General features: G+C 35.8%; 1 pseudogene; it reads right to left on the bottom strand.

Annotated features, from left to right (window-relative positions):
- Positions 1 to 9808: 9808 nt before the first annotated feature.
- Positions 9809 to 9915, bottom strand: LOC118759082 (U2 spliceosomal RNA; annotated as a pseudogene).
- Between the last annotated feature and the right edge of the window lie 657 nt (positions 9916 to 10572).

Here is a 10572-nt window from a genome sequence, read left to right as displayed (position 1 = left end):
TTATAATTTATAGAACAAATATTTACTGAATAACTACAATATTAGCAGTCTAATTAAATATTATTAGTGTTATTAGAATTTGAGAAAAAATTGACATTGCATCATTTAATTAATTGGTTTCTAGTACATAAGACAGAAGAAAAAGCTAAAAATTGAAAAGAAATCTAAGTGCTGATTTTTTCTAAGTGGCACAAACACTGATGAAACAATGCTATGACAGATATGGAAAGTCAAGACACCAAACTTAGATATGATACTTAGGGAAGGACAGGAGGAAGAAACACTGAGTTTGAGGCAAATCATTCCTCAAATCACGTTTGTTGTGTGCCCGAGCAAGAGTGTCCACAAGCCTATTGACAATTTTTGTATCAAATTTGAAATGCAGGTTTCCCTGCCTTAGATCTGAAAGGATTCTATGAATGCCCTCTAAATTGTGCTGACAGAAATTTCCAGTTTCCAGAATTAGTTTCAAAAGAATATTTCCTACTTTGATCTCTTGATGTAATTTTAGATACATAAATAACTGTACTGAAAGACCTTGTTAGTGGAGAAGTCCAGAAATACAGTAATGACAGAGCTGCTGCTCAAGCAATCCTGGCTCTGTTTGGGCACCATATTTTACATCAACTGACCACACTCGTTGAACAGTTCCTCTGCATTCCATGCAGAGGATAAGGATTGGTTTGATGGTTGCTGCTCTGCACCCAACATATTTTATGCTTTATGTGGTAACAGATGCATGGAATAAGGGAGGATGGAGTCCAGCATTGTGGCACAACAAGTTAATTGGATGATGTGATAATGACAATATCGAAACACCAGTTTGCATGCCAGCTGCTCCACTTCCACTCCAATTCCTCTTTAATGCTCCTTGTAATGCAATGAAAGATGGTGAAAGTTGGCACTTACATTAGTTCCAAGTGGATTTTCTGATGAGTTGATTCACCTCATCCTGTCTCTGGTTCAAGCGGAATTATGAGAATGTGCTAACGAGTGGGAAGCTCTCATTCTTTCACTTTTTCCTCTTCCTTGTTCCTTTTGGAAAAAATCCATTCTGGATAGATGATAGAAATATGATAGACAGAAATATGATTTAAAGATAGACAGAGAGATAGATACATAGATAGATAGGAAGCAAGGAAGAAATTCCTGAATCGTTAACCCCTGTCAGGCAATGAATATACAGAAATATGAGGAAAAGGGAAATCATTGAGGTTTAGGGAACTTCAACATTAAAACTATAAAAAAAAAAGCTGTTTCAGTAAATAAAACTGAAAATTAAAGAACAATGATGTTTGGGAAAATCCAGCGCTGATTATATAAAGGAGAATACTTATTATTTTGGTAGGCAGCTTGAAAGTAGATTAACAATTTAAAATAAAATAATAAGATGTATGGATGTAGTTTGTTAACTTCAAAAACAGTAGCTGATGCAAATACATAATGATTTGTATCACAAATCTGAGATGAATAGAGGGAGGTTGAATTTAAACACGTAATTTGGTAGAGGAAGACCACAATTAGAAATACTAAATGGAGTAGAGGAAAGTTGCAGAAAAGGGTATTCCTGGGTTCTGAAAAGGAAAGGACAGGTCAGAGTGCGGAACATGAGGCTTCAGAAATCTTGTCAGGTTTCACCGCGGTTCCTGGAACATATTTGCCTTGCCAACTATCATGAACTGCCAGGAAAAAAAAAAAAAAAGATTGCTGAAAAAGAGTAGGAAGATCATTGATGAGAGAATGGATTTACAGCACAGCCGGAGGTATTGAATGAGAATTGACTTTCTCCACTAGAATTAAAAAAAAAAAGTGAAACAGATGCATGCTAACAGCACACTAATTTTAATTTATCATTTGATGGATTATAGATACATTTATTGCATCTACTGCCATTTTAAAAAAATGCAACAGAAAATAAATAGTCTAGATAAAGAAACATGTAGCGGATTTAAAGATGGCTATGAAGGCTTAAGTGATCTTCATTGAAAATAGAAATATAGAAACTAAAAGGATTGATGAAATTTGATAATATCACTTCATGTCCTGTATGTGTTATTATTTTCTTTTCTGGATTTTTACATATAAACTGCATTACCCTTTTTCATTTTTTGTATGTAAAATATACTCTCCTTTTTATATTGTGTTTTCCTAAACTAAATTATCACATCATTACCTAAAATCCTGATAAATGTGTTAGAGGGATAAACCAGGGTTCAACACATGTGACTATCTTAATTTAGTAGCATTAGAGATATATAATAAATTGAACACAATGTACACATGCACTCATATTAACACATATTTAACGTCACTATTAATATTGTTCATATATCAGTCATTCTGGGAAACCTTATTGTACTTCTTATTAATTCCTCCCTCCAATTCATCATTAGAACATTTGATACCAGTAAACACTAGTATATTTCTTTACATAACAGCTAGTTGACTTTTTTTGAGTTTTACATAAATGACACAATAAAGTTTTAAAATTTCTGTTTTATTATCATACAATAACTAATTTTTTATTCTTCTGTATTGTTCTGTGCATCCATAGTTTGTTTTTTGATTCTGAAAATGTTTAAATATAAATGACATTGTCTCTTTATACTACATTTTTATAAGCAATATTGTTTGTCATATTTTGGTTGATAAGTAGAAACTTATTCTATAGCCACACTTACATCTCCGTATCCATTCATCAGTTGAGGCATTCTTTGGCTCTTACCAGTTTGAACATATAAGAAGTAAAGCCATTAGAAACACTCATGCAGAGATTTCTGTGTAAAAAAGAATCTTTATCTAGCATAAATGTCCAAGGCAGTGGGCCAACCCAATTTGTTAAGACTGTATTTATTTTTGTGAGAAACATTCACATTATATCCCACAGTGGTTGTCTTTCTACTAAGCAACACCATGGGGTAAATGCTATTTCGTAACATTAATACATGTGTGTTTGTACATACATAATCCATGTTGATATACATACACACATAAGCATATAATTCTAAATGTGTATCACAAAATGTGCAATTACTGCAATGCTGCACTTTAAAACAATGTTTCTTGTGGGTAGTTTGAAGTGCTATTTATGTGTTCATTATTCTGAAGTGTCTGTACATTTTGCATGTCTTTGCTTGGATTGTTTCTTGTCTGCTTTTGTGTTTTGAGAGTATTTTTTATACTGTAGATATATGTATGTTGTTTTGTTTTGAAATTTACACACCTTTTCTCTCAGTTGGCAGCTTTCTTTTCACCTTTTTAGATTTTTTATCAACTCGAAACTTTTCAGTTTTGATGAATATCACCTTATAAATATTTCATTTTAAATGTCGTGGTTTTGGTCCCGGCATGATAGTCTAGCGGCTAAAGTCCTCACCTTGAACAGGCCGGGATCTCATATGGGCCCCGCTTCTAATCCCGGCAGCTCCACTTCCCATCCAGCTCCCTGCTTGTGGCCTGGGAAAGCAGTCGAGAACGGCCCAAAGCCTTGGGACCCTGTGCCCATGTGGGAGAGTCGGAAGAAGTCCCTGGCTCCTGGCTTTGGATGGCACAGCACCGGCTGCTGCGGTCACTTTTGGAGTGAATCATCAGATGGAAGATCTTCCTCTCTGTCTCTCCTTCTCTCTGTATATCTGACTTTCCAATAAAAATAAAAAAAATCTTAAAAAATCATGCTTTCAATATTAAAACATATTTTTATGACTTGACATTTCTCTTCAATTTTTTCTTCTAGATATATTCTGATATACTTTCTTCATTTTTATAATGAGCCAATTTGTGTCTAAACTGTCATATTCAGTTTGAAGATTTTTGATTACACAGAGAACACTTGTTGAAAGCATGATTTCCTTTAGTTTAATCCATCATCAAAAATAAAATTAGTTTCTCAGTTGTATAATTTGTTTCTATGGTCTCCATTTTTGTCCACTTTCCTGCCTACTTAATAGATAACACCAGAGTAGCTGGATCGTTGCACAGAGCTAGTAAATGTTAAAAATGAGCAGTGAAACTACCACAACTTATTCTTACTTTTCAAAATATTGATCTATACTAGTTTCTGTTTTTACATCAAAGTATATTATCAAATTTCCTATAACATCTAATCTTTGGTAGAAAGCATAATGGTGTAGTGAGTTAACCTGCCTTTTGTGGATGAAAATTCCATATTGGAGTACAATTTCAAGCCCTTGCTGCTCTACTTCCAATCCAGTGCCCTGCTAATGAAATTGGAATGAACAGCCAATAACACAAGTTCTTGAAGATTCTGACTTCCACATAGGAAACCCTGGTGGAGTTCAAAATAGTATGAATGTTAGGGAAAACAACAGGGAAATTACAGCAAATAATAATAAAAAAAATTGATGATTGAATCTACAACACAATCCAACTAAATCACACCTAGAATAAATCTGAAAGTAAAATCAGCATTTGAAAGTGAGACTTTCACCCATTTTATGTTTATAGCAGCTCAAATTACAGTAGCAAAGACATGGAATATAGCTAAATGTCTATCAACTGGATAAGGAAAGTGGGTTACATATATAAAGTGGAGTTTTATTCTGACATAAGAAAAAATTATAATTTTGACATTTTCAACAAAGGATGGAACTGAAGATCATTAAAAGTGAAATATACCAAACCCAGACAGAAAAATATAATGTATTTTGTTTAACACATGAAAATTAAGACGTAAAGAGAATAAAAAATGTATGATTTACTGCTTTATATATATTTATCTATGTTGCCTTTACTGAATTATTAATGCCCAGAAACATTCCCATCCATCTTCTATTCATGATTGTTGCTATGAATCTTATATTTAGTGAAACAAATCCTGTTTTCTAGGAAACATAATATATATGTATATATATTCACATATGCTATTTTCATATGAAGTAAATCTGGCAAATATCAAAATGTTTAAATATTGACTGAAAATGACTTATGAAATAAAATTAGTGGATAATATTGATATAAATTCATAACAATAAAGAGATGTAAGAATATAAAATATATAGTTTATAAAATCCTAATATTTTTTCCACATTCTTTCCTTCATACACCTTTCTCTCCATTACTATGTTATTTACATACATTTTGCCAGGATTTTACCCTTTCATTAAAATGCAAACTTTAGTATCTTTGAGTTAGAATAGGAAGTTCCTAAACTATTTTAGCATAGAATTGTTTCCTCTTACGTTATCCCTAGAGTGACATTGAAAAATGCACCTCTGGATTTCTTTTTAAGATCTTTCTGGTAGTTACATGGATAAAATACATCATAATTATTTGACTCTGTAAAACATACCAGCAAATGTGAGTACTTCACATGAATTTAGCTACTGCTTTTGTGCTTTTATTAGAAAGTTGAAGAGAAAAAGGACATAGGAGCCCTGGAGAAAAAGAAATTCAACATAATTCCACACTCATTAAATATACAAAGCCAGATGTTCATTTATACTTCTGTAGAGAACAAAAAATATAAATAATTAGAAAGTGGTATCTAATTGCCTTTTTAGTTGATTTAAAACTTTTATTTCAATCCCTGTTGCTGAAAACATACTAGTACATATTTTCTGCTTTATCAAAGAATACATAATAGATATGTTTATTTTATGGATCAATTTGCATCTTACACATGGCAATACTGATTTTAATTCCTATGAGCTTACATCAGTCATAAAAAGAGAGAGCAAGAGAATGGGCCCTGCGCAATAGCCTAGTGGCTTAATCCCTTGCCTTGCATGCTCCAGCATCCTGTATAGGCACTGGTCCCTATTTCGGCCACTGCAATTCCCTTCCAGCTCCCTGCTCATGGCCTGGGAAGTACTCAAGGACAGCCCAAAATCTACATCTGTGTGGGAGACCCGGGAGATGCACCTGGCTCTTGGCTTCCAATCGGCTCAGGTCCAGCCATTGCAGTCACTTGGAGAGTGAATTCACGGATGCAAGATCTTTCTCTCTTTATCTTCTACCCATCAATCTTTCTAATAAAAATAAATAAATAAATCTAAAACAAATTTGAAAATGGGTCTCAGTTCTTTACTGAGATGTCCTCCTAGTCTGTTAGATCTAATCTTTTCACTAAACATTGTTACCTTGCTCATCGCTTGTTTGTCTCATGTCTTAGGTCCTCCTTGCAGAAAGACAGGAACCTCTGAGCAGTCACTTCCAATAACATGTGTGGCCAAGAGTGAGTGCAATGATCAATTCTGAGGAATCTTGCTGTGAGGATTGGTGGGGTTGCTCCAACTCTAGCTTATCTACCTTTCTCTCGCCTTGTCTATTGGCAGCTGACATCACTGTGCTCATTCCTGGGGACTGACGCTGGCTCACTTTCCCTTAAACTAGCCTCATTGGCTTTTCTCTGCTCTATCTTGGAGCAAAGTTTATTTGCTACACTCATGGAAGGTGATTATTTCACAAAATAACCAGGGCCAATTTGCTCTCTATGGAACTCATGACCTAGATCTTCTTGTGTCTCCCTGTTTTACTTAACTTTCCTTGACTGTTATTTTTTGAAATGTTTTCATTTATTTTTTATGTTATTTTATTATTATTATTATTTATTTTGTTAAAGGCAGATCGTATTTACAGAACAATGGAGATATCTGCAATGACTGGAGCCAAACCAGTCTGAAGCCAGAAGCCAGGAGCTTCTTTCAGGTCTCCTACATGGGCGCAGGGTCCCAAGGCTTTGGGTTATCTTTTCCTGCCTTCCAGGCTGTAATCAGGGAGGCAGGAGAAGCAGAGCAGTAAAAGAAGCCCATATGGGATTTTGACACTTGCAAGTGAGGATTTAGCCATTGAACTATCCCACTGGTATGAAACTGCTATTTTAATCAATAACTAGACTTCCTCTCCTGCAAGGAAGACCATGTTTTCATGGTCTCTCTGGCCCAAAACATGCCTATTTTTTCTCACAAAATTATGAGTGTTTCTCAACCAACTTGTTTAAGATCCATCTCTTCTACCACTCATATCAATACATCATTATTATCTTCTTAGTGAGATCACAGGCTTGAAAGGGTAATTGCCTTCTAAAGCCTGTTGTGCTCTACAAATATTACAAACTGCCAAATTGTCATTGTATCTATTTTAGCTATTTTACATTCTAGTTTTGATTCTTAAAAAAATATTTGCAATTTGATGTGCATTCTAATCCTAAATGCTTCATTTTGTGATTTTAAAGTTCTTCCTTATAATTCTAAGGTTTGTACCATTTTGATAAAGTATAATTGTGTAATATCATTGCCCCGATATTTAAAAAAAACAAATTTAATGTGACTGTAGGTTAACATCACATATGTTTCTTTTAACGCTGTCTCATGATGTTAATTAAATGAACCTGTAGGTAGGAGACAGTTGTAGCGGAAGCTATAAACAAGAGAAAGTATTCTTGGTGACCAAAGGTGAACAAATAAAATTTTTGAGAGAAAGAGGAAATATAAAAATGAATATGTTGTGGAAGGTTTGTGTAAGTTGAATGATGTATTAAATTAAATTGAGTAAGTTTAGAAGTAAATCATGATAAAGCTAACTCCTGTGTCTTAAAAGTCCAAGTTAGAGGATTACTTGATTCTGTACCTCATTGTTACATGATTTCCCTGTCTTAAGTTATACGTTCATAATTTGATGTCTCATGCCAATTCATTTAATCAGGATTTTGCTGTGGAGGGTCAACACCATGGATAGTGGGCAAAGTCAACACCTGTGATGCGTCATGTCATATGAACATTAGTTCACATCCTATTTGCTCCATTTCTGATCCATGTCCCACTGAAGTCCTGGGAAAAGCAGTCGAATGTGTACCAAGTGTTTAGCAACCTGCCATCCACATGGGAGACCTCTGTGAAAGTCTTGAGTCCTGCCATACGCATTTGGGATGTGAACCACAAGATGGATTACATGTGTGTGTATACACGTGTGTGTGTGTGTGTGTGTGTGTGTGACCTTCAAACTGAATAAATGAATCAGAAAAATGTTTTCTGTTTTTGTGACCAAACAAGGTAATGCCAGTTTTACACATTTTAGGAATGCTTCTCATGTTTTCTATTATCATTAAATTTTGATAGCCTGGAAGAACTGAGTATTAAGGGTCCAACATCTGCCTATTTCCTTTTTCATTTTAATGCTTGAGAGACTTCCTTAATTGAGATTAAATTTGGCCCTAGCTTCAATCAAAATGCCCAGGTTAAGTAGATTATTATTTTATAGTGATCTAATATCTTAGTTTGGCCAAACAGCTTGATAGTTGTTTGAATTAATTTAAATTGTACATAATAGACTAGTTTTATCATCTGACCAGAGGCCAAGAAGCACTTAGGGAGCTTAATGTCCTCCCATGACACATTCACTTCCTTGCCAACAACCCTCCTCTATCCTGTCTAGGTCCTCAGTGTGTCCAAATCCTGTGGTCACCTCTGCCAGCCTTTTTTTTATCTACTGCCAATAACCCATTGTGAGGAAAAGCCAAGAACCGCCATCAGAGAATGGTGACCCTATAAATACCAAAAAGGCCTCCTACCGTACTTTTCCTGACAAGCAATCCACATTCTCTTGCTTGATTAATCTCAGGTACAAGTATAGAAGCCATTGGGAAGTACCTCCTACAGGAGACAGAAGAACCAAATGACCTGCCAAGGTATGGTTCCTTTATAAAATAGAATTTAGACACAATAAAACTGGAAAAATTTCTAAGGATCCTAATAAGTAAAATAACATTGTTTTCCTTATGTTCATTGACTCAACTCTCAGGGAAACTATGCCAAAACATGACCATAACCAAAGACTTCTAGTTCAGGCCTCCACTGATATTAGAAGGAAGTTTGAAGATTTAGACATGGGATTGAACACCCCCAAAACTGACATCCTAAATCCTACTTCTATGATCTAAATTAACAGAGACAAAGAGCAAGGAGTATGAGCTGAACAGAGAGAGGAACCTAAGTAAAAGGAGGTAGGCCCAGATAATCAGTGTTTTACACAGTTATCTGCTTTCAAGGAGACCCACCAATGCCAGTACTCCTCCCCATACAGCATGTGTTGGTGATGCTAAAAACCAGGGTATCAGGGAAGCAACTGTTGCATCAGAAGCCACCTCCTGAAATAGCCCTTCCACTTCTGTAAAAAAAAACAATTTGACTGGATACAGAGTTGTCCTGGAGATCAGAAGACTCCCAGCTTGAAATCTTAGACACATGGAAAGACCTGAGGATGTCATTCAGGTCGCCTGACATGCTAGTAAACCGTGACTATTGAGGGTATTGCTTGAGTCATTATGGACATTACAGGTAGAACTGCCGTTTTCCTTTTAGAATTCTACCTATACTCACCACCTATTCAGGCCAATCTGTCTTCCTAGATCATCCAGATAATGGAAACCAATAGGGTGTCTTTCCAAATGAGATCCATAGTCCCTTTGCAGTTTAATAAGTGCGCATCGCCAATGAGGCAGAAATAGTTATTCATCCCATATGTCCAATTCTTATGCAAAAGTGGGAGAAATTCTCTCTGGGACTAAATTGTCTCATTCTTAGATGTTAAAGATTCTTTTATCCTGCATTCCTTTAGGTCCCTTTTGTCAGTTTCTGTTTGCCTTTGAATGGGCTAACAGGATTTAAACAGCATCTGACTGGGGCAGTGCTGTTACAAATAGCATTGGCAGACAGCCTTCGCCTACTTAGACTGGGCATTAGAGAGAGTTTAAAGCACCAATCCATTGATGTGGGTAGAACTGTTGTAAAAAGTGTGCAGATACTGGTGTTTGACATTTGGCTTGCACTCCTAACAGAGTGTGGATGTGACCGTGAGTTGTCTAAAGAGAAAGTATTACTGGCCTCGAAGGAGGTTAACCATTTAAACTGACAAGAACAGATACTACACTTGATCTTAGCCAAAAGACCGAGAAGCGATACTAAACTTTGGGAGTAGATTGTTGTTCTGAATAAGCCATCAGGAATTTTCAGATCCTACATCTTTAAGATAGAATCAGCATTTCTCAAACTAGCAAATTATGGATCTCTAGGTATAGGGGACTCACGAAACATATATATGAGACTCTCAAGAGCAATCCAGAAAAGGAATTTCTGCTTTTGGGAAATAAAACAAAGCCTAGACATCAGCAAGTGAAACATTGTTATGACTAGGGATCCGGGCCAGCCCAGAACTGCCTTCCAAACAGCCAGGCAATTAGGCATGCTGACTATTTCCCAAAAGGCTTTATGAACTGTGGGGAGGTAACTCAAACTGGACAGGTAGAAAACCACCTTCACCATGGCTTGGAAGAGACCAGACAAAACCACTACCAAGTTGAACAGATTTGGAATTACAGACTTAGTATTTTGCCATGAAACTACTAACCCTATAGGTTCCACATCTGTACTGTTTATCTTGAGACCTTCACTGCTCCTCTTAAGACCGTATGTGCTTCATAAACTTATGCAGTTTGTTTCTACAAGAGTAAAAGCTATTCAGGTTCATATGACCATGAGGAAGAGCTTCAAGCCTATCCCACTGAGTAATACAATCATCCATCTTGATCATGCAAGCCAGTCATTCATTGGTCCTCCT

This window comes from Ochotona princeps, chromosome 7, assembly GCF_030435755.1.
Source record: "Ochotona princeps isolate mOchPri1 chromosome 7, mOchPri1.hap1, whole genome shotgun sequence".
NCBI lineage: Eukaryota > Metazoa > Chordata > Mammalia > Lagomorpha > Ochotonidae > Ochotona > Ochotona princeps.
The sequence above is the reverse complement of the archived record's forward strand: the minus strand, read 5'-3'. Positions and strand labels throughout refer to the sequence as shown.